This window comes from Sceloporus occidentalis, unplaced genomic scaffold (assembly GCF_023333645.1).
Source record: "Sceloporus occidentalis isolate IW3139 unplaced genomic scaffold, rSceOcc1.0.p SCAF_4, whole genome shotgun sequence".
Classification (NCBI taxonomy): domain Eukaryota; kingdom Metazoa; phylum Chordata; class Lepidosauria; order Squamata; family Phrynosomatidae; genus Sceloporus; species Sceloporus occidentalis.
The window spans coordinates 72,486,751-72,512,486 of NW_028316984.1; the positions used below are offsets into that span (position 1 = coordinate 72,486,751).

A 25,736-nucleotide genomic window follows, 5' to 3' on the forward strand; every position below is an offset into this window, starting at 1 on the left:
TACATATGAAAGCGATCTAGGATTCTTAGTGAACCATAAGCTAAACATGAGTCAACAGTTTGATGAAGCAGCTAAAAAGGCTAAGATGATCCAAGGCTGTATCAATAGGAATGCAGTGGAAGATCAAGGGAAGTAATAGTCCCACTCTATTCTGTTTTGGTCAGACTTCAACTGAAATACTATGTACATGCCTGGGCAGGGATCAATGGATTCACACTACAAGAAAAGAGATTCCACTTAATCATTAGGAAGAACTTCCTGACAGCAAGAGCTGTTTAATAGTGGAATATGCTGCCTCAGAGGGTGGTGGAATCTCCTTCATTGGAGGTTTTTAAATGGAGGCTGGATGGCCATCTGTCGGGAGTGCTCTGATTGCATGGCAGGGAGTTGGACTGGATGGCCCTTGTGGTCTCTTCCAGCTCTATGATTCTATGATTCTATAATGTGCTTGCAGTCTGAATAGGAATAGTCTCCCTCCACCTTAGAATCCCAGTTAGTGCCTATACTAGTGTCATTCCAGCACCTAGTCAAAAGATGCTATTTTATTAAAGCCAGCTGACCCTAAGTGATTTTATCCAACATGCACATGTGTTATGATTTACATTATTTTATATAGTGTTTTAATTGTGTTCAGTAGTTTCATGGTTTTTAATCCTTTAATAATTTTAAGTGGTTCTAAAGAGATTTGCTGAGAACCTCAGATATAAGGTAGGAAATAAATATTCCAATAAATAAATAGAAATAATTACAATACACACAGAGGCATATCCAATTTTTTATGATAATCTGTGTCCTCAGTTTTGATTATTTATCTGTTGCTGTCTTAACTTGTACCCTGAGGAAAAGCAGGATGTAAATAAAATAATAGGAAAAGCAAGAATATCTCCTACTCCCATTTTTATTTAAGAGTTTTTCAAGTTATTTTTATAACATAGAAAAAGTGCAGTTAATTTTATGAGGAAAAGGGGGAAACTTTAACTTTAAATTAATATCTGGACAATGCTGATAGGGAAGAATTTTATTTCAGATCATTTTTCAAGCATTTTCCCAGTACACATTCCTGCCCCCCTTCATATGTGACATGAAAAGATTTTGCGGTTTTAAAAATTTCTAGTGCGAAAGAAACTGAACCTGATAGACTTTACCTTCCCTCCCTTGGCTGCACTATGACCTGAGAACAAGTTGTGTGAGGAAACGTAAGTTCAAATTATAGTCTTTATTAGTTTCAAAACAACAAGTTAATACTTAATAATAATACTTAATACATATACATACACATAGAGGGGGGGGGGGAAAAGAAAAGAAAAGATTAAGTTCAAATTCTGATCCTCAAATTTTTCACTCCTGGTTTTCAAGCCATGGCATTTGTTGATGTAATGAAGGAAAAAAGAAGAACAATGAAAATGGTATTTCTCCCAGTTTTCTCTCCAGATAGGGCATCCTTTTGCATCATATGAGGATGTATTGATATCAGCAAGTGGCGTTTCAGCAATTACTTTGATTATAAACTTTGATGATCTTGTGGTGCTTCCCAGCAGATTTCCTAAACAACCTGATCTCACAGGTATCCTCATACAGCTATTAGGAAGCTTCAGGGCTATTGACAGAGGGATTTAAGACTCTTTGGAGTGTAAGTGCTATTGGGAATGTGAAGTTTATACCTCAGATGAAAGATGGATGCAACTCAGATCCAGTAACCTTAAGAACTTCCTCTCTGCTGTCACCCAGTTATAGAGGGTCTAACACATGTCAGAAAAGGAGAGAATCCTTTCAGATTTTGACTTATGGTGAACCACAAGGTCAAGGAAAAAAAATCTTTATCAATCCAATTCACATAAAACCCAATGAAAATCCTTTCCCTATTAGCTGTGCAGGACATTACCACTCATGTTCTCAAGGATTATGAGTTAAATCTCTCATGTGATTCCCCCCTCCAATAATTAAATAAGCTGTAATGAAATTATGTTGAAGTAGTCAACTATCCACAGGGCAGATATTAATGAAAATAGCTTGATCCTTTTTGACACCATTACTATGCTTCAGAATATATGAAGACAGCATTAAGGAAATGATTGGTATTTTTTTTAAAAAAAATCCCTGACATCAGATCTTTTTTTTTAAAAAAAAAAAGATTTTGAAACTTATTGCAGAACTTTTGAGCAAGCAACTTTAATGACACAGCTGCATTTAGTTGTCAAGAGTGAGAGCTTTCAAAGTACTTTGCTGATGCAGACACTGGCGAAACCCGCCAGGCACTTTGCTGGGAGAAACAACACTGAAGAGGTTTGTGTCACCAGAGGATTTATAAAGCTCAAAACTTTTGGAACAGAAATTAATGAGACACAAGATAAACTGGCTGATTCTCTACATTTGCCACCGCTAAAGCTACAGTATCCCCCTGAAAACAGAGCAGACCTGTGGAAATCAACCACCTCTATGTTCCCTTCTTTTTTAAAGAAAATTTTAGGGAGCAGGGAATGGGGTAAATGTGCCCCTCCAGATGTTCATGGCTTGCAATTTCCATCAGCTCTAAACAGCAGAGCAAAGATTTTTATTTTTCTTTATTGCAAAGCCTTTTAAAATGTTTTAATTTTGTGAGCTGCCTTGTGTCCCTTTCTGCGAGAAAGCTAGCATGGAAATAAAATATATATATATAAATAAATAAATAAATAAATAAATAAATAAATAAATAAAAGTGAAGGATGCTCACAGTTGCTGCCAAGAACATTTGGAGAGCCCCACAGTGCTCATCCCTCATATCCAAGGTTACACTGACCTTGTTGAATATTTCTTGATCTCTTCTGTCTAACAGCCCATATCCTTTGGGTGTCACCTGGTGCACCTACACACCGCCCACTCCTTGCATCCTCTAGTGATGCTCCTGACTACAGGTTGAGTCCTTGTGGTACTATATGTGCGTGTAGAAATATGCATGAGGGGAACTTGGGTGAAACCTGGCTAACGAAATAATGCTGCAACCCTTAGCTGGGGTCAAGACATTATTTTTTTGGCAGCTACAAATCCAGCAGCTACAATTTTTTCCCCACTTCTTGCATCTCAAACAGCCTTCTTTATACAAATAGAAAGTCTTTCCAATCCTGTGCTGCTGTTGGGACTTGTGAAAGGGTAACTGTCAGCTCAAAGGAAGCAAAAAACCAAGCAGCTATGGGAGGATCACAGTAAATCTGCATTGAATACTGAGGTTTAGTATAAAATTTGAAGGATATATACAAAATACTGAACCTATTGGGCAATAGGTTTGTCACCTTTAAAATTCAGATTAAAATCTGCAGTGGTTAATGACCCCAATAACATGGAAGCCACCACTGGGCACAAGCTCAAGGCTTGCCCTATTATTTTAGACAGAATGAGGGGGGATTTCAGTAGGGATTCAGTAGGATTCCGTCATAAATGTCATTCTTATGAGCCACAATAAGTAATTTGACAATTTTCTCCTTACTGTGAGAAAGTTATTAAAAACCAACAACCCTGAAATATTTGAAGACTATTCACATTTGGGGATTTATTTTGTCCCCCAAATGTTCTTTTTTTAAAATAGAAAAGGACATACTTCCTGCACAAAACAGTATTGTCTGTGCAACAACAAACAAAAACCTACACAGAACTGCTATTGTGGAAATTTGTTCTGTGCAGGAAACTTATTTTATTTTGTGCTATATAACCTGGGCTGAAATAGTCTATAGTTTGGAGAATTCACTCTGCCTCTGCCTTCCTAGAAATCCTAATTTCAACCTGGCATCTAATCTTTTTTTTCTGTACCTTGCTTTCAACTTGTTTTGAATACTTGCAATGCTTAGTAGATATTTCAATATGTGTCAGGTTCTGTAATAACTCTATATAAATAAACTAATATGTAGAAGCCATCAAAAATTATTTATTTTCCATTTTAAAAACTGAAGTAGATTGTCTGTCCTTAATCTGGAAGGGAGGGAAGCAGGCAGGCAGGTAGGCATATACTTTAATTTTAAAGAGATGATCAAAATGAAATGTCTGTACTGGTAAATGGCTATCTTGTCATTTCCCTACTATCTCAAAACATTGCTACAAATCTGCTGTTCTTCAAAATGTTCCCCTCAAACTTGGTATTTCACATTAGATAACATGGTCCTAATGGAAGTAGCTTTAAAAATATAAATTTCCAATGAGTTGTGGCAGACCCTCTTTTTACTTTCTATGAAATCCTGTTGTAATTTTGTAATTTTGACTTGCAACTTGCTTTTTTATTAAAGGCCTGGCAAAAAAGAAAAGATCTTCAATTGTCTATGAAAGGATACCAAGGTGACTACAAATCTAATCTCTCTCAGATGGAAATTCCAGAGCCTGGGAGCAGTTACCAAGAAGATTCTTCCCCATGTTCCGACCTGATGTGCCTGTGAAGACAGTACGAAAGAGAGAAGGGCCTTCCCCCTACCATGCAGCAGGAATTCCTATGCCGGATGGTTTCTTGGTTCTCTAGGAAATGTTTTTGGGTGGTTAGTGGCCTGCAGAGAGAAGGGAAGATCATTCCATGTATTAGTTATACACTTATGTAAGCAGATGTACAGTGCTAGACATCTAACACTTGCTTGAACAGAATAAAATTCAGTCTCTTATGCAGATGTAACACCATGTTATCATGCCAATATTTCACAGATGAAAACCAGGACATGTGTGGACAAGTAACATCGGAGTGTGGTCAAGATGGCAAAGGTTTATGATGAAGAAGAACAGGCAAGCTAGTAGGGTCTTTCCAGGGTCTACAGGGAAGGGCAAGAGTCCACCACCTTTTCTTCTCTTACTCCCCCCCCCCTTAACTGAGTGTACACTAACTTTACACTTTGAACTCAGGTTGGAGAAACCAGAAAATGCCAAGGATAAATAGATAAAGTGGGAGAGGAGATTAAAAAACAACAACAGGGATATTTTAAAAGCAGCTGGAAAAAAATGAGATGATAGATGATTAATAGGCACTAACTCTGCCAAAGCAAGATAGTGAAAGGGTGTAGCCAACTAAATATGCTTTGTTGCATATGCTTTCATAGACTTGGGGACCAAACAGACAGGCCAAAATAAAACTGCTTTGAGTCACTTTGGAGGTATGCTTTTTAAATGACACACACATCTGAAGAGGCTGGGAGCTGCGCCAAAACCATGGTCTAGATGCGTGCGGCATTTAAACAGCATACCTCCAAAGTGACTCGAAGCAGCTTTATTTTGGCCTATCTGTTCAGGCCCATAGTCTACAAAGCTTATGCTACAACTTATTTTGCACAATTAGTCTCAAAGGTGCTACAAGATCCCTTTACATACTGATATTTCAAACGAACACAGCTATGTCTCTGAATTCTATGTCTACTTAGTTTGCCTAGTTCCACTAGGCAAACTAAGGGAAAAGGTGGCTGAATGTACCAGCTTTCACAGATTGTAGTTTAATAAGCCAGTATTCTTTCTTAATGGGGCATGCTAATGTAGCCAGAATATTGTATTCTTCCTAACCCTATCTAGGCCACTTATTAGAAAGAACTTCCTTGCTTTCCAGAAGATGTGGATAAATGTAAGAGGATTAACATTTCATCCTTAGTCTCAAAACGGGAGGGGTGGCATTGTGCCTCCAGGAAACCTTAGAGAACTGTACCCTCCCCCACTGCCCCCATTACAATTTAACCCTTATGTTTAAAACTTTCATGTGGGGGTGGGGGTGATTTCCATGCCCCAGAGAGCATTGCAGTGCAGTTTAACAATGGTTTAGCCTTCCTTGCCTATTTAGGCCCTGGAGAGGCTTTGCCACCTTTCTCCCAGAATGGGATTCAAGGCAGGTTTTAGAAATAGCATTTTTTAAAACAAACAAACAAACACATTCACAATACAATTCAAAAACAATTAAAATTGCCTCATCAAACACACTGAAACCATTTTAAAAACTGCCAAAAGTTTAAAACATAGAGTAAAAGTTCAATAGGCTTTCCTTCTTCTTTTTTAGAAAGCTCTTCTGGTGTTATGATGCCTCCAAGTGGTAAAATTGGCCCCAGAAAATGTAGGAACAATTTTGACCACCATCACTCCCCAGAGTTGGAGGCCTTTGGGTGGCAAAATTGGCCTTGGAGTCTCCATGTAACCCACATCTCATCTCCCTTCAACCTTTTGACCATGATAGATCATTAGGTAGTCTTTGGGCACCTTGAAAACTAACAGATCATTTAGTTTAAATGTCTATGGAATAAGAATGTGGGGCGTAGCCCACAAAAGCTTATGCCAAATAAAACTTATTAGTTTTTAAGGTATGTTCTGCTGACTTGCTTATAAAGCACTATGCATGCTGTGGCAAGTGTGCAGTTGCATTATCATTCATCATGAATAAATCATTAAGCAGGGATATTTATTTGTCAGTGTTGATAGCAAATGCTATAATTTCTGGTCTAATAACAACAAATCTACAGTTGCTGAGCTACTGTGCTAGTAAATGTGAAAAGAAAAGGGGGGAGCTCTTTTCACATTTGTATTTAGATACTAGCAGATGAACAGTTTGTTAAGCAGCCCTTCCTAATAGCTACTCATCATTTCATTTTCTTTTAAATGGACTGTTTCCTCCTGTTTTAGTGTGGCAATGGAAAGAAAGATCTTTGTAAACAACCTTGCTGAGGATATATATTTCTTGCTACCTAATGGAGGTCATAGATTAGCCATTGGTGTCATTCAGTATTATCTCTCATTTGACTAGGAATATATTGCCTCTTAATGTTTTCAGAAATTTTTTTGTTGCTTTATGCTTTCAATTTGACCTCATCTTATGGTGATCCTATCATAGGGCTATCTTGGCAAGATTTATTCAGAGGAGATTTGACATTTCCATCCCTCTGAGTCTGGCTTGCCTATGGACACTCACTGGAGTTCCAGCACTGAATGGGGATTCAAACCCCCTGGTTTTCCCAAGGCCTAATCCACCACTCAAACCAAAATACCATTCTGGTTCTCTTTCAGATGGAAGAATATTTTTTCCCGTCTTGCTATTATGTAGTTCAAAGGTGAGTATTGTACGGCCCTCCAGATGTTGCTGGAATGAAACTCTCAATATATCTCACTACTAACACTGTTGGCTAGGGTTTCTGGGAGTTGCAGTTCAACAACATCTGGAGGATCAGGTTATTTCCACCCTTTTCCTGACAGTAAGCGCTGTTCAATAGTGGAACACACTCCCTCAGAATGTGGTGGAATCTCCTTCCTTGGAGGTCTTTAAACAGAGGCTGGATGGCCATCTATCGGGGATGCTTTCATTGATAGTTCCTGCATGGCAGGGGGTTGGACTGGATGGCCCTTGTGGTCTCTTCCAACTCTACAATTCTATGATTCTATGTGATGGTTGTTGCCAATTGCCTGAAATCAACCTGAACCTATGCCATTTCTATGAATGAGAGACCTCCAAGTCACCCTATTATCATGAGCCCTGTTCAGATCTTGGAGACTCAAGCCTGTGGCTTCCTTGATTTCAATCAGTAATGTAGTGTTTTCCTACTCTCTCCCATTTTATCAAACATTGCCATCTTTTCTAATGAGCTATTAGATGTGTCCAAAGTACAACTGTCTCAGTTTAGTCATTTGGATTCTAGTTAGAGTTAGACTCTAATCTTTCCTGACATGTGAAGTCAAGCTGAAAATTGACATTAAGAGGCACACATTCATAATTCAGTTTAGGAGTAAAAAGTTGAACTACATAAATGATGACCAATCAGACAAGTTGAGGAGCATATGAAACCAGTTCCAGGTGGTCAAAGAGGAGCATAGAATATATGAGACCCAGTAGCAATATCGAAGTCCAGATGTAGCACCTTCACAGATGCACATGGTGGGAAAGACCTGCTTCCAGCATTGCTTTAAAGAAGTCATTTGGAGCCTGCCCAGTGCTATCTGCTCTTAAGTAATTGATACAAAGATCATTCCTGCCTCTAGGATATAGCAATTGCCTTTGAGTTAGAGACATCAGAACCTTAGCTGAAGTGATTTGATCAGAAGGAGATGCATGTAAACAAAGTAAAATGTATGGAATCACAGGAGTCAATCATCATTTTTGGCATGGCTCTGAGTCCAGTCAAAATATTTTTGAATGACAACATCATTTAAGGCAACTTAAAAGAAATGAAGGAGACACTGCCATCAGCATCAGAAAAGAGAAAACAAAATGAGATAAAACTGGAGATTAAGGTAAGATATGAGTGAGGGTAATCGAACGTGCCCTCTATTTGGATGGAACCATATCACTTTAGTGATAAAGCAAAAGTATGTTATTTTCTATTTCCAAAGCAAAAATGTAATATTTGCTGTTGGAGATGTGTGTCTTCCTGAAAAAGCAACTCATTTGCAAAAGTAACATTGGATCCAGTCTGTGTGAGGATATGTGTATGTGGGGGAAGGAGGGTGGTAACTCATTTTGCAATTAAACCAATTGCCTCCAATTAAGCAGCTTGAACAGCGAACATGTTTCTAGCCAACAAAATGTTCTGAATAGGGAATGAACAATGAGCTATAGCAAGGCACATTGTATAATACTTTGGGAAAAAATGCTTTGAATAGAGAATGTTCATTGACAACAGTGGAATATATGTACTGCCCTTAGCTGAGCTTGTGCTTTCAACAAAAGATGAACATTGAGCTATAGCCCAACAATGAAGCAAACTAGTAAATTGACCCTTTGAGACATTTGGAGTGGCAGGAATACAGTATCTACTTGCAACTCTGAAAAAACTTGTGGGTTTTTTGAGCTATGAGGCTGTGTTGTAGAGGAGTTTATTCCTGATATTTTGCCAGTACCTTTGGCTGGCATCTTCAGAGAATGCTGGCATGGAAGAGAGTAGGGTATATATACTGTGGGTTGAAATAAATAAATTTACATGTTAATCTGTGTATTGTTCTGTTGTTGAATGACAAGGCCTCAGGGTATCTGTTTAATTAATGATCCATCGTCTGCTGGGAAATCCCCCTGACCCTGGGTGGTTTTCATTTGCATTTATTGGGTCTTGATTTTGGTATTTTTCAGGACCAGCAGCCAAACTTTGCTTACTTTAAGAGTTTCTTCTTTCCTGTTAAAGTTGTCCAGGTATTTATGGATTTCAATGACTTCCCTGTGCATTTTGACCTGATAGTTGTTGTCATGGTCCAGAATTTCAGTGTTTTCAAACAGCATTTTATGCCCAGGATGGTTTATAACATGTTTTGCAACTTTTGATTTTTCTGGCTGACCCAGTCTGCAGTGTCTCCTATGTTCCTTGATTCATATTTTAAAAATGTGTTTGGTGGTCCCTATGTAGACCTGTCCACAGCTGCATGGTATGCAGTAATCTTCTGCAGCTGTGAGTGCAGCATTTGCAGACTGGGTCAGACAGAAAGTAAACAAAGTTTGGCTACCAGTCCTGAAAAACACAAAAATCAAGACCCAGCAAATGGAAATGAAAACCACCCAGGGTTTCCCAGCAGACAATGGATCATTAATTAGACACCCTGAGGCCTTGCCATTCAACAACAGAACAATACACAGATTAACATGTAAATCACTTCCTCTCAAACAACAGTATATATACCCCTCTCTCTTCTATGCCAGCATTCTCTGAAGATGCCAGTCATAGCTGCTGGTGAAATGTCAGGAATAAACTCTTCTAGAACACGGCCCCATAGCCCCAAAAACCATCAACACACAAAAACAAACTATGCTGCGACCCATGAAAGCCTTTGATTTCAATCTGCAAAAACTATCCTAAATATGTAGCTTTCATAGTCATGAAGCCATAGCCAGGAGCAGAGTGGGGAGGGGGGAGGGGAGAAGGTTTCATAAATTTTTCCTCCACTAGTGCAATCTGTCCATGAGATCTATCCCAATATGCTGCAAAACTCTAGGGCAAAATGAACTTTTCATTGTTCATCCCAAGCACATAATTCCACAAGCCTCTAGATGAATCTGTTGCTTCCAAATCACCCAGAAAGAATATTGTTGGAAGAGAATTCTCCAATTCCAGGCTACCTAGGCACCTGATTACATTTTCAGATTTGCAGAGTACCAGATTCTGTACTGAAGTCTGATTGCTCATAATGGCTAGCAAATTACTGCTTTGCTGCATTCTAAAATTAAGCTCCGTTTTTCACTTCAGTTAAATATAAATTCTCCGCCTCCTGTTTCTGCAGCTGGAAATGTTCTTTTTTCTTTTACAAAACCACTTCTAGTGCTCTAGATATAATATGTGTGTGATTCTGATTGCTCAGAATACAAAATAAAATAAAAACCAGTCAAATTCACAGTTTTATGCAAGGGGATACTTGTCTGTATGAGCTTGAAGAAAGAAAAAGAAAGAGAGAGAGAGAGAGAGAGAGAGAGAGAAAGCCAGAAAGAAAAGTTTTTGAAGTTTGCACTTCATCACCTTTCTCATGTGCTTTTATATCAATTTCCATTATTTCATAGACAAGGGGTGCTATTTTCACTTAGGCCATGTGCCATCACCTTACTCAACTCACCATAGACAACTTGGCTTGTCTAGATGGACCCTAATCTGACAAGGATGTGCTGGTACAAAGCAGTAGTCATTCTTATATGTGTGCTTGAAAATATTAGCTTGTATGGAAGCTGATGCCTTGACCCATCATCAAGACTATGTTTAAACCAGTAGCACAACTAATGGATGACAAGTTTGCACATAGACAACCGGTTGCTCAGTAGCTTTGCACAATCACCTGCACAATAGAAACTATGCTAACTCTGAAATATGCAACTGTTAAGACAATGGCAAGAGAACAGTCCTGAGGACAATGTGGACAGCCAAAAATGCAAACAAATGGGTCCTTGAGCAGATAATGCCCAAAAGCTCCCTGGAAGTCAAGATGATAAAATTGAGGCTGTCATATTTTGGCCACATCACGAGAAAAGACAATATGCTAGGAAATGTGGAGAGCAGTAGAAAGAGAAGAAGACTGAAGAGAAGAAGATGGATAAACTCAATGAAGGAGGACATGGGCTTGAATTTATAGGACCTAAGTAGAACAGTAGAGGATTGGGGGTCTTGGAAATATCTCATCCACAGAATTGCTATGAGTCAGGGACAACTCAAGGGCAGTTAAGAACAACATCGAGAAGACAATGGTAGATGTCGAGAACTAAATCTTTGGGAGACAGAGTGAGTGAGAGACAGAATGAGAAGGGGGCTGCAGACACTAGCTACGTAAGTGAGAGCAAAAGAATGGAGGACATGGGAGAGTATTGGTCTACAGCCTATGTGCATTCCTACCCAACCTGGGATTTGTAGTTTTGTGAGGCGCCAGCACTCTTTGGCAGAAAATGCTTAAGACCTTGTAAAACTACAAATCCCAGGATTCCATAGAATCACCAGCACTTAAAGTGGTGTTAGATTGCATTGTTTCTACAGTGGAGATGTACCCTTTTGGAATGATGGGCCTAGACAGGCCAAAATAAAGCTGCTTTGGGTCAGTTTGGAGGTATGCTGTTTAAATGAAAAACTCATCTTAAGAGGCCAGAAGCTGTGCCAAACTGCACTCTTTGGCATGGCTTCTAGCCTTTTAGGACGCATGCATCATTTAAACAGTATACCTCCAAAGTTACCCAAAGCAGCTTTATTTTGGCCTGTCTGTTTGGGCCCTATGATACTAAAAAGACTGTTTAAGCCAAGCTGCTCATAATGAGATTGTATTGAACCACTTTCTTATGCATGAGCCATCTGTTGATATGGATTAAAATTTGTTAACTTTCCTCTGTATTTCCCTATCACTGCTGTAACACACTATTGAGCTTACTTTCCTAGTTTTCTTCTGTTTCAAATAATACTGAACACATATTTTCAGTCTATTTGCCTATCAACAGCCAATAAATATGTATATTGTTTTCTAAAACCGCCTGACAACAGCTAATACTGAACAATATAAAAGCTAAATTCCTTCAGTAAAACTAGCACACTAATTTTTGTGTAGGATGCGCAGGTGTAGTTGTGTGCACTGTTTTACCCATTGGCTTATGAAAACAGATCAGTATTTTGAACTAGGTCAATTTAAATCCAGCAGTTCCACTAGTCTCCATAGGGGATATGGGAAGAATATCAGAAAGTTACTGAGAAGCAACCAATGATAAGGTTGGTTCCAAACCTGTTCAAAGTCCTATGTGCTGGCTGCAAAGGAAACATGGAAAGTATGGAGGCCACCATCTTTTCCTTGGTGTATGCACATCTTCCTTGCAGGAAGATCCATCTTCACATTAGCTGTCATTATGATTCTGGAACTAGCCAGTAAATTAGAGGTAGGTAGGCTGACTGGCTGATGGGTGGGACTTTCTGGGCAAACTAGTTCCCATTCACACTACTCAATTATATCATTATTATTCCACTTTAAGTATCATGTTCTATGGGTCCTGATGGATCTCAGCTGATGCTGCGATTGTCTGTATCTCGCTATAGGGGCATATTCAAATGCTTCTCCCATGTCCCCTAGTCACCACCAGCCACTGAATGGCCATGCAATGGCTGAATGTTGAGTATGGTGGGTGGGTATTGGGTGGAAAGATGTTATGTATTACACTACACTGTGGCATACACTGGCATATAATTCTTTACTGAGTTTGTTCTTAAAGGAAGCCATGAGTAATTTTGGCAATTTTCTTCTCACTGTGAGAAAGTCTTCAAAAACCAGACAGTTTTTGAAGCCCATTCTCAGTTCAGGGTGTATGTCATGCAAAATCCACACGTAGTTGTTTTGTGCAGCTGGCGCCTCACAAAACTACCTTTTTTTTTTTTTTTTTTTCCCCAGGAAACAGAATTTACTGCTCAGAGAAAAATGCTTTTTTGTGAAGAAAATGATGTTTCCTAAGCAAAATTGTTGCATGTGAATTTTGCACAGAATAAGTTCAGAACTGGGAAGATTCTCATCAGGTCAAGGTTCCTCATACCACAGTTTCTTGACACTGGAAAAACATAATTCTGACCATTTGTTCTGACTATATATTTTGAATTTTTGCAAATAGTCTATACATTCCAAGTCATACAGGATGTTGGCTACTATATCATATGCAGAAAAGAAATTTTTCTTTTTAAAAAAAGTTTTTAAAAACTCAGTTCTCTTCTATCTAATTAGCTTCGTGTGTATATTTTGCCCTCTTGTTTTTCTTACAGCTTTCCTTTCCTTTCATCTTTAAAAATATGACAAAGTAAAGAAAATCAATTCAAGACATTTAACATGCATCATTCATCACATTAAATAACCTGCCCTTCAGCAGCCAATATATTAAGCATCCATTCCAAATTGTATGTCATGCAATCAAGTCAGACTTCTTGGGAGACTGTAACTAGTTCTGTCCCATGAATTAATTTCAAGATTGAGACTCCTAAATCTTAGATTATTTCAGCAGCTGAACAGTAGCTGCACTGCTGTTGCTTCCTGTGCTGCTGGCTAAGGTAAGAAAAAAGAAATATGTGAGATGACCCTGGTCAGTGGCTACCTTTTCTCATTGTTGATACCAACCTATCAACAATGGTGATAATACAGTGGGTCTTTGTTATCTACTTAGGTTTGGACCCAGGACCTCTCATGGATTCCAAAATTCATGGATGAATTATTAAATATAATGGCATAGTAAAATGGTGTCCCTTATAGAACATGACAAAATCAATGCTTGCTTTTTAGTGTGTGTGTGTGTGTGTGTGTGTGTGTGTGTGTGTGTGAGTGTGTATATATAGTTGATATTTGAATCTGTGGATAAAGAATCCATGGATATTGAGGGTTGATCACCAGGACTGAGTTTAAGAAGATGATCACACAACATTTTTTGCTCAATCCAGGCTTGAACGGGTGTTATCACATGGGAAAACACTGCCAATGCCATTGGGCAACCACCACCCATCTCCCTGCCATGCTTAGCCAGCCAATTCTGAAGGACAGAAGCTTGCTAAGTGTGGCTGGGAAATGGGTGGTGGTCGCCTGGCAGCATCGGCAGTATTTTCCTGTGAGTTAACACCCGTGCAAGCCCATGTCTGGATTGGGTAAAAAATGTAATGCGCTAATTTCTGAAGATTTTTCTATCTGTCACAGCTGGAATTAGAGTGGCACCAATACAACTTTCAGACACCAGGTTGTTTTGGATTATTTGGGGCGAATATAAAGCAATGAGAAGAGTAAATCAAAGCCCATCATTTTGGAGATGGTGGCCCAGATCATGTATGTATAATTCTCCACTACTGTTCTTCCATAGGAAGTCTTCTTCCAACCCCATGTGTAAGCCCAGTTGAGAGTGCTAGGGCATCTTCTTTCTGGCTAGTGTGGGCAGAGGGATCCTGAGAACATCCAGCGGCACCTTCACCACAGGGATAAAAGGTAGGCATTGCTGTATTTCCCTAGATAACCTGCCAGCTATTCAGAAGATTAATTCTTTTCCTTTTTGCTGGCTTTCAAAATTCAGCCAGATTACTTCCACAAGCCACTGATTTGCTGTGGAAACAACGTGGGCGTTTGGGGTTGATTTCAATGGATAACCCTAAGTTCAAATCATATGAAAGGGAGGAAGACATCCATTTGTCCACTTTTCCCACAATATGCATATATTTAATGAGCCTTTGTATCTATGTCTATCCTAATTTTTTCTAAGATCATAAGTCAGGTCTTCTAACTCCACAATACTCTTTATAGTCTCTTTTCCAGCTTAACCATAGCCCCATTTGGATGGTGAGGCAGTTAGAAGTTGACATAGCATTCCAAATGAGTACATTACATTACATAGATTTGTGGGGGGGAGGGGGAGCTACAATATGCACACTTTGATTTTCAGTCCCTTTGGAAAAACTCCAGTATGGAGATGTCCAAAACGTATTGAGCTGATGTTTTCTTCAAACTACTTTTGTCTTTTTCCAAGTCCACCACATATAAAAACAGACCCTTACCCTGACATCTCCAACTGAGATTTATGATATTCTTATACATCCTTGCTATCTTATTTGGAGTTAAATACCCTATTTATAATCTTACATATATTTTCTTTCAAATTATTAAACAAAGTAAATTGTATATCCACATTTTCCCCATCCATTTGTATATTATGTCCAAAGTTTTGGGCCCACATTATAATGTCCTCTTTTACAGATTTATCTTCTGTCTCCAATTTCAAAAGACATTTATATACTTTTTAAATTACATCATCATCATCATTACACAATTCTAAATAAAAATAATTTTCTCCAAGCTCTTTAACCAATTCACTATTATTTTGTTTAAATCTCTCCCTAAATTGCAGATAAGCAAACTAACTGAGAGCTATACCCTTCCCCAAAAAAACCCATCTCTTTTGATTTAAACTCCCAATTTCCTTGATCCAAATACAGAATATTATTGTAGTGTAACTAATTCTGTTTTTTAACCCATTGTCTACTAAAGAAAGCTTCCCATGGTGAGAACTAATAATATTTTAGGAGGAAAGTATTTGCTTATATTTACACCAAAGTCACAGGAAAGTCTTCCTGATACAGCAATTTTTTCTAGCATGCATCTTAATTTTGTCATAGCAAAGATACCCATACTAACAAAATTTTAAATCATGACCTTCAAGATCCAGGAGTCTTTCATTCCTAGATAAAATCTATTTTTTTCAACCAAACAAAACAGCAGGTCTTATAATGCAGTTTAAGATTAAGTAATCCCAGTCTACCTCTTTCTTTACCATCTCACAGTATCTTAAATTTTATCCTGGGTTTCTTTGCCTGCCAAACAATCTGGAAATATATTTCTGTCATTTTGCAAATGATATTGTTATTATGACGATCATTTAAAAATAAAATAAAAGCTTTGGTTTTCTTACTGCATCTGGTTTAGCTCCACTCTGTGATACGGTACTCTTAGATGTGATCATGTCAACTGCCCTGGTCCTTTCCCCATTCCAGAGATCAACCATGGCTTCAACAGGGCCATCTGCCGAGGCATCAGCAAACTCCCCAAAAGCCATTAGGAGACCATCTGGATCCATAAGCTTCCTGGGGTGGACCATCTTAATGGGTCTTCCACCCCTGCAGAGGTTCTGAGTTCCAGCAAGTCTAAACCTGCCCAAGAAATGATCTGTCCATGACAACATAACAGTAGAAAGTACCTCCATTCCCAGATCACCATCATCCTGCCCCCTGAACAGAATATAAGGTCTAGAGTGTTCCGGCAGCTTGAATGGCTCCAGATACTAGTTGGGACAGACTCCTAGTTGTCATGGAGGACATAACATCCTAAGCCATCCCTGATAGGGTAGCCTCGGCATGAATGTTGAAATCCCCCAGCAATATAACCCATGGAGAATCCAATACCACCTCCAGGACCACTCCAGCAAGCTGAGACAGGGAGACTGTTGAGCAGTGGGGGTTGGCGGTACACCAACAGAATCCCTAATCTGTTCCAGCTGCCCACCTTTAAATAAACACACTCAAACTCTGCAGACTTAGGGATAGGATGCCTGGTCAGAGGGATATTATCCCAATAAACCACTGCAACTCCATTTCCCTATCCTCCAAGTCTTGCCTGCGGCTGCACAGGAAATCCTACTGGGCAAAACTGAGAGAGATTAACCCCTTCTGCAGCCTCATCCAACCATGTCTCTGTAATACATGCCAGGTCAGCATGTTCATCCAAGATCAGATCCTGAACAGGAGCTGTTTTACCATTCACTGACCTGACATTCAGCAGCAGCATTTTCAACGTGGGGGAACTGCTGCCTTGGCTATCCAGATTATTTGGGATAGGAGACCGTTTGGGGGTGGCTAACACCCTATCATAAATTCTACCCACAGGATAATGCAACTGTCTGACATTTCCATATCTTCCAATACCCTGTAAAACTTCAATGGCTGCTCCCTGAGTAGCATTACCTCCCTCTTTATGCTGGTTACACATCGCCCCTCCCCACATGAATAGCCATTGTTTACCAAGATTCAGAATATACATCATTTTAGGATGTGTATTTCTGGCCTGGGAGGGAGTGAAAGGACAGGCCCAACGCCATCGGGCCCAGCCTCGATTAAGGAAAAGAGCCCTCCCTCTAGTCCATCTGCCTTGGTCCAGGCCTCAGAGGGAGAGAAGAATTCTGGAACTGTTTCCCTTCCCACCACCATTCCCCTCTCCTTTTGTGTCGTGTCTTTTAAATTGTAAGCCTGAGGGCAGGGAACCATCTATTATCCACTCTGTTGTAAGCCGCCCGGATTCCCAGTGATTGGGCGACATATAAATAAATAAATTATTATTATTATTATTATTATTATTATTATTATTATGTGTGGTCTTCTCTTTTTAAGTAATGTCATGATACTCTCTTTTCTTCTTTTTCTTAATATGGTGGATTTTAAAATCCACTCTTATATCCATAATGAAAAGGAATATCACATGGTTTTTATTGCTTTCCAGAGCCAAGTTGTTCTGAACTTTTCAATTATTCTGGGTATTTGTGTTGTTATAAACAAACATAAGAAGTCAAAATGGAGATTAGACCATTCCCTTTCTCTCTCTTCATGTTTTCATTGCTCAGAGTCCATCCTAAATAATATTTTGTTTCCAATCTCTGATGCTGTACAATAATCAATGGTAGTTCTAATGCAAAGTAGGCCATCACACATGGTTGAGAAATGCTATAAAAAGGTATTCAGCATGATGATAATGAGAACAAGGGAAGAGGAAGCTGGCTGAATTGAAGTCAAGACTAATTTTGTGTCATTATACAATATCAGATGTAAATTGCTCTGTAATGCATGCATCCATTTAAACTGGGTTGGTCACTTGGAAATGAGGCCATTCCACAGTCTCTGAATTATTGTCTTTTTCTCCTTTCTAGTGAGATTGTTTTGCAGTTTTAGTTTCCCCTCCACTCTGCAGAACTGAATGACAGGACTCAGTAGGACATTTGAAAGGTCAGCCATTCTGAGCACACAAAAAGAAGAAACACTTATTTCAGCCATTTTCATCCATAACAGCAAAGGAAGTGATAAATTTCATTTCAATTGTCATTTTGATGAACAGGAAAGGAAAAAAAATCCCACAGAGGTTGGTTCAAGTTCAGTAGATGAAGCCACTGGCCAAGAACAATGGAACCACTGGGTTGTATATTCAATGACATATTGCTCCTGGATTCCCATCTCTTTATCACACTTTAGTGTGACACAAAGATTACCATCTGAGAAACACTTTCAGCCAACCATATATAAGTCTTTCACTGTATCAGAAACTTGTACGTTGGCAGAATAAAATTGAAACAATGAACAATTTTATTTTATATTATGTTATTTAAAAATCTGCCTGTTCATCTTGAAATACATTTTACTCTTATTTATGTGCTTTATCTGTTGATTTATCTGATTTACAACTCATTTTTCTCTGGAATGGGATTAAAAACAGGAACTTTTTATACCTATTGTCCAGTTACTATGTATTTTCTGAAACCAGACAAAAGTCTAGTCTTCTGAAGAGGCCTTTTTAAAGAACTACTGGCCTGTTACAGACTGCCAAAATAAAGCTGCTTCGGGTCTCTTTGGAGGTATGCTGTTTAAATGATGCATACATCCTAAGAATCCAGAAGCTGCACCAAAGCTGCACTCCAGTGCTTAGGAATGGAGCGTGGCTTTGGCGCGACCTCCGGACTCTTAGGACCCATGCATCATTTAAATAGCATACCTCCAAAGAGACCCGAAGCAGCTTTATTTTGGCAGTCTGTAACAGGCCACTGTTTAGCAAAATGAGGTGGGATTAACGCAAGAGATTTCAGATAAGGAAAACACAATGTGCCATTACAGATTGTGGAGATTCACATTTATGAATACTTCCCTACATAAATAATTGCTTATAAATTAAAAACTAGCATGACAGTATGGGTGGACAGGGCTAAACACTTTATGCATAATGTGCTATGTTTGAAAAGAAAGATTCAAGAAAAGTTTTATGTGGAAGCATATTCATAAAATCTATGCATTCCCCAATTTGATACATTGGAGTCTATTCTACAAAAGCCTGGATAAAAACAGCCTCCCAAAATGTTTCACATTATTCATGGACATGGTGGCAGCTCATGGCTCCAATGTCAGTTGGTTGGTGTATCTGCTCTGGATTTTAGACTAAACATTAAATGAGTTAACCAACATGCTAAGCTTTGGGGAGGTAGCAATCTTGGATTAACCAGGTAGACTGACCAGGTTGCCAGTACATATAGTCTAGAAGTGTGTCCCACCCAAGACCCAACCTGTCAAAGTCAGGTTGTGGGGGGCGGCAGGGAGCAAAGGAAGGAAGGAGGAGGATGGAAGGAGGAGGAGGACTCTTGCATGTTCAGTTCAGAAAAAGACAGGGCAAGTCCCTCAGTGGTCAGGTAGGTAAAACTTATTCAATCAGTCAATAGGCCACATCAAAAAAGACAAAACATACATTAAAAAATTATCAAGTACATCCAAACTGTATTCAATTTGAAAGAGAAGAAATTCAAACCTATTATATTACTATGATATTACTATTAGGAGACTACTGAAACTGAATCATATTTCTGCTGCTACTAGCTATGCATTAACCCAAGGCTCTTCTATCCTTGCTACTGTGATGAACTGACTCAAAATCCAGCCAATCAGAAGCCAGAGACCCTAAGCCAATCAGGTGCTGGCTGAGGAGTTTGAAGATTCCGCATGGCAGTTGGTTTTAATCAGTTAGGGTTTGGAATCTTGAGGGAGGAAGCTGGTGTTCAGTCGAGGAACAGTAGAGTCCAAGAGAGGACTGGGTTCCAGAAGTTCCTGAGGGAACAGCATTTTGTTAGAGTGAGGGTTGATCATAGACCAAGAAAGGGTCTGATAGGTCCAGAGAGGGACAGTATTAGTTTGGGAGTCTAGAGAAGAGAGACTCAGTGTAGCCAGACTCTGGAAGAGGGGTTTCGGTTACATAATTTCCTGAGGGATATTATAGCCTGTGTGGCTGAGTTATTAATTGGGATTTAAAACAAACCTGTATATATGTAACCAAGAAAGACACAGTAACAACTTCATGTCCAAGTTATCTTTTCCCATTCTGTTTTAAAATAAACTTTTATTCTTGTTTGAATATGCGCTTGGCCTGTGTTTTGAAATCAAACCACGCTACTGATCTTTAGATGGTGTTGGGCCATCATAGGAGTGTATCTTGGGGCCCTCCACAAAAATTAGGTGGGATAACAAAAGTCCCAAGCACCTGCCACAGCTACCACTTCAAGCTTCATTCATTTTTTTTGTCACTGCTGCTGCTACTCATTATCCAAAGCCTCTTCATGTCTTTTCTATCACCTTACAAGCCTCTGGTCTTGTATTCTTCCTTCTCTCCCAGTGTTCTGAGCACCCAGCAATTATTATTATTATTATTATTATTATTATTATTATGGCCATTGTTGGAGCGACAGACAAAAGGGCAACCAGCAAGCTAAAGAATTCCAGAAGAAAATTAGCATGTGCTTTATAGACTATAGCAAGGCCTTTGATTACATAGATCATGAAAAGCTATGGAATGCTCTTAAAGAAATGGGAGCACCACTGCATCTGATAGTCCTGATGAGTAATCTGTATTTAGGAGAAGAGGCTACTGTAAGAACAGAATATGGAGAAACAGAATAGTTCCCAAATGACAAAGGGGTCAGGCAAGACTACATCCTTTCTATTGAAATTTTATGCAGGAAATATCATACAAAGAGCAGGCTTAGACACAGAAGAAGGACTTAAGATAGGAGGAAGAAATATCAACAACCTAAGATATGCAGATGACACCATACTACTAGCAGAAAACATTACAGACTTCGGAGAATCACTAAAGAAAGTCAAAGAAGAAAGTGCAAAGGCAGGCCTAATGTTAAACTTAAAGAAAACAAAAATAATGACCACAGAAGATTTGCCTAAATTCAACCAAGATAAAGAGGAAATCAAAATAGTTAAAGATTTTACATACTTTGGATCATACATTGTACTGTCGTACTGTCCAGTGCCATTTCTGCAACCTTCAGTCTGTTAACTCTGACCATCTCAGTAAGACTTTGAATTCATCTCTCTCTTCTCTTGATCTTGGAGACTCTGCTGATTCAGCAATGTCTTTATTTAATTCCACTCTTTCTTCAACTCTCGACAGCTTTGCTCCTGTATCTGTACGCATGTCTTCCCCTATGACTAGGCCTCAGCCCTGGCTCACTCCCACTATCAGGTTCCTCCAGTCCTGCTCTAGAGCGGCCAAACGTCTTTGGAAAAAGTCTAGGGAACCGGCCGATTTCATTCATTATAAATTCATCCTTTTATCTTTTTCACATGCTCTGTCTATGGCAAAACAGAACTATTTTAAATCACTGATCTGCGCTAATGAGAGGCGTCCGCGGCGTTTGTTCTCCTGCTTCAATACACTACTAAAACCTTCCTCTCCCCCTGTCTTCTCATCATTTTCCCCCACTGACTTTGCCAACTACTTCATCACTAAAGTCACTACTATTCGATCTGAAATAGTTCCTCCCGACTTGTCCCTTACCCCTAACCTCCTGGTACCTTCTACTAATAAACTCTCTGGGTTTCCCCCTGTTTCTCTAGATGAACTCTCTACGCTGCTAAATTCTTCCAAACCTACTACCTGCTCTCTTGATCCTATTCCCTCCCGTCTCCTAATCTCTATAGCCCCTTCTCTTCTGCCCTCGCTCCTCTATATCTTTAATCTCTCTCTCTCTATGGGTTCCTTCCCTTCTGACTTCAAACATGCTCTCGTTTCCCCAATTCTGAAGAAACCCTCTCTCGACCCCTCTTCTTTGTCTAGCTATCGTCCAATTTCTCTTCTTCCTTTTCTTTCTAAGGTCCTAGAACGGGTCGTTTATTCTCGCTGTATTAAGTTTCTTGAAGCCAACTCCATCCTGGACCCTTTCCAGTCTGGCTTCCACCCACGGCACTCTACAGAAACAGCCCTCACCAAGATCTCAAACGATCTCTTGCGGGCCATGGCAAACGGCCTCTACTCTATTCTCATTCTTCTTGATTTGTCTGCGGCCTTTGACACTGTTGATCACTGTCTCCTGGTTGATTTACTTTCTGACCTTGGGTTCTCTGACTCTGCTCTTGACTGGTTTAAATCTTACTTGTCAGACAGATCTTTTGCAGTGGTCACGGGTGGTCAGACTTCATCCTCTGTTCCCCTATCTGTTGGAGTTCCCCAGGGCTCTGTCTTGGGTCCCCTTCTGTTCTCTCTATACACACTGTCCCTAGGTAAACTCATCAGTTCTTTTGGTTTCTCCTATCATCTCAGCTGTATCTCTCCACCCCTGACCTTTCTCCAAGGCTTGAACAGCAAGTTTCTTCTTGTCTGACTGCCATCTCTCAGTGGATGCAGCTTCGGCGCTTGAAGCTCAACATGTCTAAGACTGAGCTTCTTGTCTTTCCACCTAAACCCACCCTTCACTATTCCTTTTCTGTTTCTGTCGACGACACTTCTATTCAACCGGTTCATCAAGCCCGCAGTCTTGGCTTCATTTTTTACTCTTCTCTGTCATTTATTCCCCAGATCCAGGCCACTGCCAAGGCCTGTAGATTCTTTCTCCACAACATTGCCAAGATCCGTCCATTCCTCTCAGCCTCTACTGCCAAGACTCTAGTCCATGCCCTAGTGGTTTCGTGACTAGATTATTGTAACCTCCTTCTGACAGGACTTCCTCTTTCACACCTCCATCCTTTAATCTCTGTCCAGTATTCAGCTGCCCGTATTGTCACATCCACTCGCCGCTTTGACCATGTTACACCTCTTTTATCCTCCCTTCATTGGCTCCCCTTCCCCTTCCCCTTCCGCATCTGGTACAAGCTTTTATTATTGACTTTCAAAGCCCTCCATGGGTTGACCCCTCCTTACTTATCTGACCTTCTTTCTCCTTACATTCCTACTCGCACCTTCCGCTCTTGTAGTCAAGGTCTCCTGTCACAGTGTAGGACTACCACTGCCCCCTCCCAAATTCGTCCCTTCTCGCTTGCTGCCCCTTACTCCTGGAACCTTCTTCCCCCACATGCACACCTCATCACTTCTCTACCCAGTTTCAAAACTGAATTAAAGACTATATTGTTTAGAGAAGCATTCCCAGAGGTGAGCCCCTCTCTGACCCAGGAAGCCTCCTTTTAACCATCCATTAAGAAGCCAAGCCCTTCCTCCAGTTGATCTACCTTGGTCCAGGCCTCAGAGGTGGAGAAGAACTGCTGGACCTGATCCCATTCCCCACCACCACTCCCCTCTCCTTTTGTGTCGTGTCTTCTTAGATTGTAAGCCTGAGGGCAGGGAACCATCTAACTAAAAGATTGTATGTACAGCGCTGTGTAAATTTACAGTGCTTTATAAATAAAGGTTAATAATAATAATAATAATAATAAGAAGAAGAAGAATGGAGACTGCAGTCAAGAAATCATAAGAAGATTAGGAATGGGAAGGGCACCTAAAGTGTAAAGTGTAAAGATATATAGCTGAACACTAAAGTTAGACTCATTCAAGCCATTGTTTTTGCCATCCCCATGTGCAGATGTGAGAGATGGACAGTGAAGAAAGTAGATAGGAAGAAAATTAAATCTTCTGAGATGTGGTGCTGGAGAATAGTGCTGAAGATACCACGGACAGCTAAAAAGACAAATAAATGGGTCCTAGAACAGGTCAAGCAAGGATTCTCCCAAGAAGCCAAGATGAATAAATTGAAGCTTTCATACCTCAGACACCTCATGAGAAGGAATGGCTAATTAGAAAAGACAATGATGCCAGGGAAGGTGGAGGGAAGTAGAAAGAGAGGATGACCACACACCAGATGGATAGACTCAATCACTGAGATCATAGGCCTGGTCATGCAGGACCTGAGCAAGGAGGTAGAGGATTGGAGATGTCTCAATCACAGGGTCATCATATGTTGAGATTGACTGAAAAGTTTATACACACACACACACACACACACACACACACAAACAGAGAGAGAGAGAGAGAGATTTTTTTTACAAAAAGCTGACAACTGTCCATTTAAACATTTGGAAAAATGCCAAAAGTAGTGGTACTTTGTTCTTATCTAGACATTAGTTCAAGAGCTGTCAATTAACTTTTTATATTGAGAAATGTAAGAAATAGTAGTCTGTCTCAGAAGCAGATTATTCAAAATCAGAAAGTGAGCAATGAGTCCCACCCACCCCACACAGAGTGCAGCAGAGAAATAAAGTGTGCTTGAATTTTGTAAAATCATATAAAGTAGATTTATTTACAAATATGAAAGGCTACACAGCATCTTTTGGTGAGAGGCTCTGTATCATGTGCTCTTCAACCATAGAAGAGACAGGGAAATAGAGAGATGGGGGGGCAACAAAACAGAGAATGAGCAGAGAGTGTGGCTATGACCAACAAATAGGAAATGGCATGTATGCAGCAACATCTGAGTATAAGCATTCTAAGGTTGCTACTTCTAAATGTATTAAAATTTGCAAACATCAGATTCCTTAAGCATGGCTAGACAGAAAAAATGCACACTATGTCACCTTAACTCTGAATCTCACACCTATGTGTCTTACTGATAAACTTATTTGGAAAAAAAACCAATGGAAACAAGAAACATGTACTTCTACCTTGTGTCATGTAACCACTTTCATCCTGTCTAGAAGAATGAAACTTGGGACTGTGGCGGAAAATATGGCAGTACTACTTGCCATACCTGCCTGCTAAACTACCTGGCAAATTAGGCGTTTAAATATGCTGTGTACTTTTGGCTTTCAGTTCTTCCCTGGATGTGATTATGCAAATGCTTTCATCAAAAAGAGAAAGATTAACCCTTATATGAAGTTGAAAGGTTTCTCCTGACATTCTCTGAGCTTAGAGAAACCAGAACTTTCTCATGTATAACAGCATCACTTATTGAACAGTTGTCCACACAAATGTGAGGAGAATGTAAGCTGAACAATGTGAAAGAAATGAGATTTCCAATGTTTAGCAAATGTATGCATCATGAGACAAATGCAGATTTTGGAAAATAAAATCTTCAGAACATGTCTTTTTTTTTTTTTTGGTGAGAAACTGACGGAGCTGCATTTTAAATGGGCTCATTACATTACAATACTGTTGGGAAAGGAATCAAGCACTGACAATTTCAACTTTTCATCATAATTGGTTTGAGGATGTTATGAGCACACTGGGGCATATAAAATCACAAGCACAAAGGGCTCACAGACATAAAGAGCACAACATCCATGTCCAGCCAAAGATAGTAACAGCTTTTCTTCTGAGTTGTCTGCACCAGGAAGGCAAGGTTGGGTTTGGAGGTGAGTCAACCAGTTCTGAAAGAGGTTATACTCCTCCTAAAAAACTGTGTTCACAACTTAGGAGTGCTTTTGGATCCATGCTCCAAATGACAGCTCACATAGATGTGACAACCAGGAATGCTTACCATCACATTCAGCTGTTATGCCAGCTGTGTCTCTTCCTTGAGCTGGAGGACCTAAATATGTTAGTGCACACAATGATAACCTCAAGGATGGACTTTTGCAATGTGCTCTACATCGGGCTATCTCTGTACCAAGTTCAGAAACTTCAATTGGTTCAGAACATGGCAGCCAGATTGGTTACTGGGACGTCCAGGAGTGCTCATATTACATGAATATTAAATTCACTCCACTGGCTGTCAGTTAGTTTCCAGGCAAGGTACAAAGTGTTGGATATTGGCTTTAAAGCCCTACATCGTTTGGGTCCAGGTTACCTACAGGATCAGCCATGCAGCTGTGCCA

General features: G+C 39.7%; 1 long non-coding RNA gene across 1 annotated transcript; it reads right to left on the bottom strand.

The window, feature by feature from the left end:
* Positions 1–1,308: 1,308 nt before the first annotated feature.
* On the bottom strand, positions 1,309–19,551 carry LOC149313992 (uncharacterized). Its single transcript, XR_016281105.1, has 3 exons — positions 19,462–19,551; positions 4,296–4,502; positions 1,309–1,781 (listed from the first exon to the last, which is right to left on the bottom strand). It is a non-coding gene; the product is annotated as an uncharacterized LOC149313992 (long non-coding RNA).
* Positions 19,552–25,736: the final 6,185 nt, after the last annotated feature.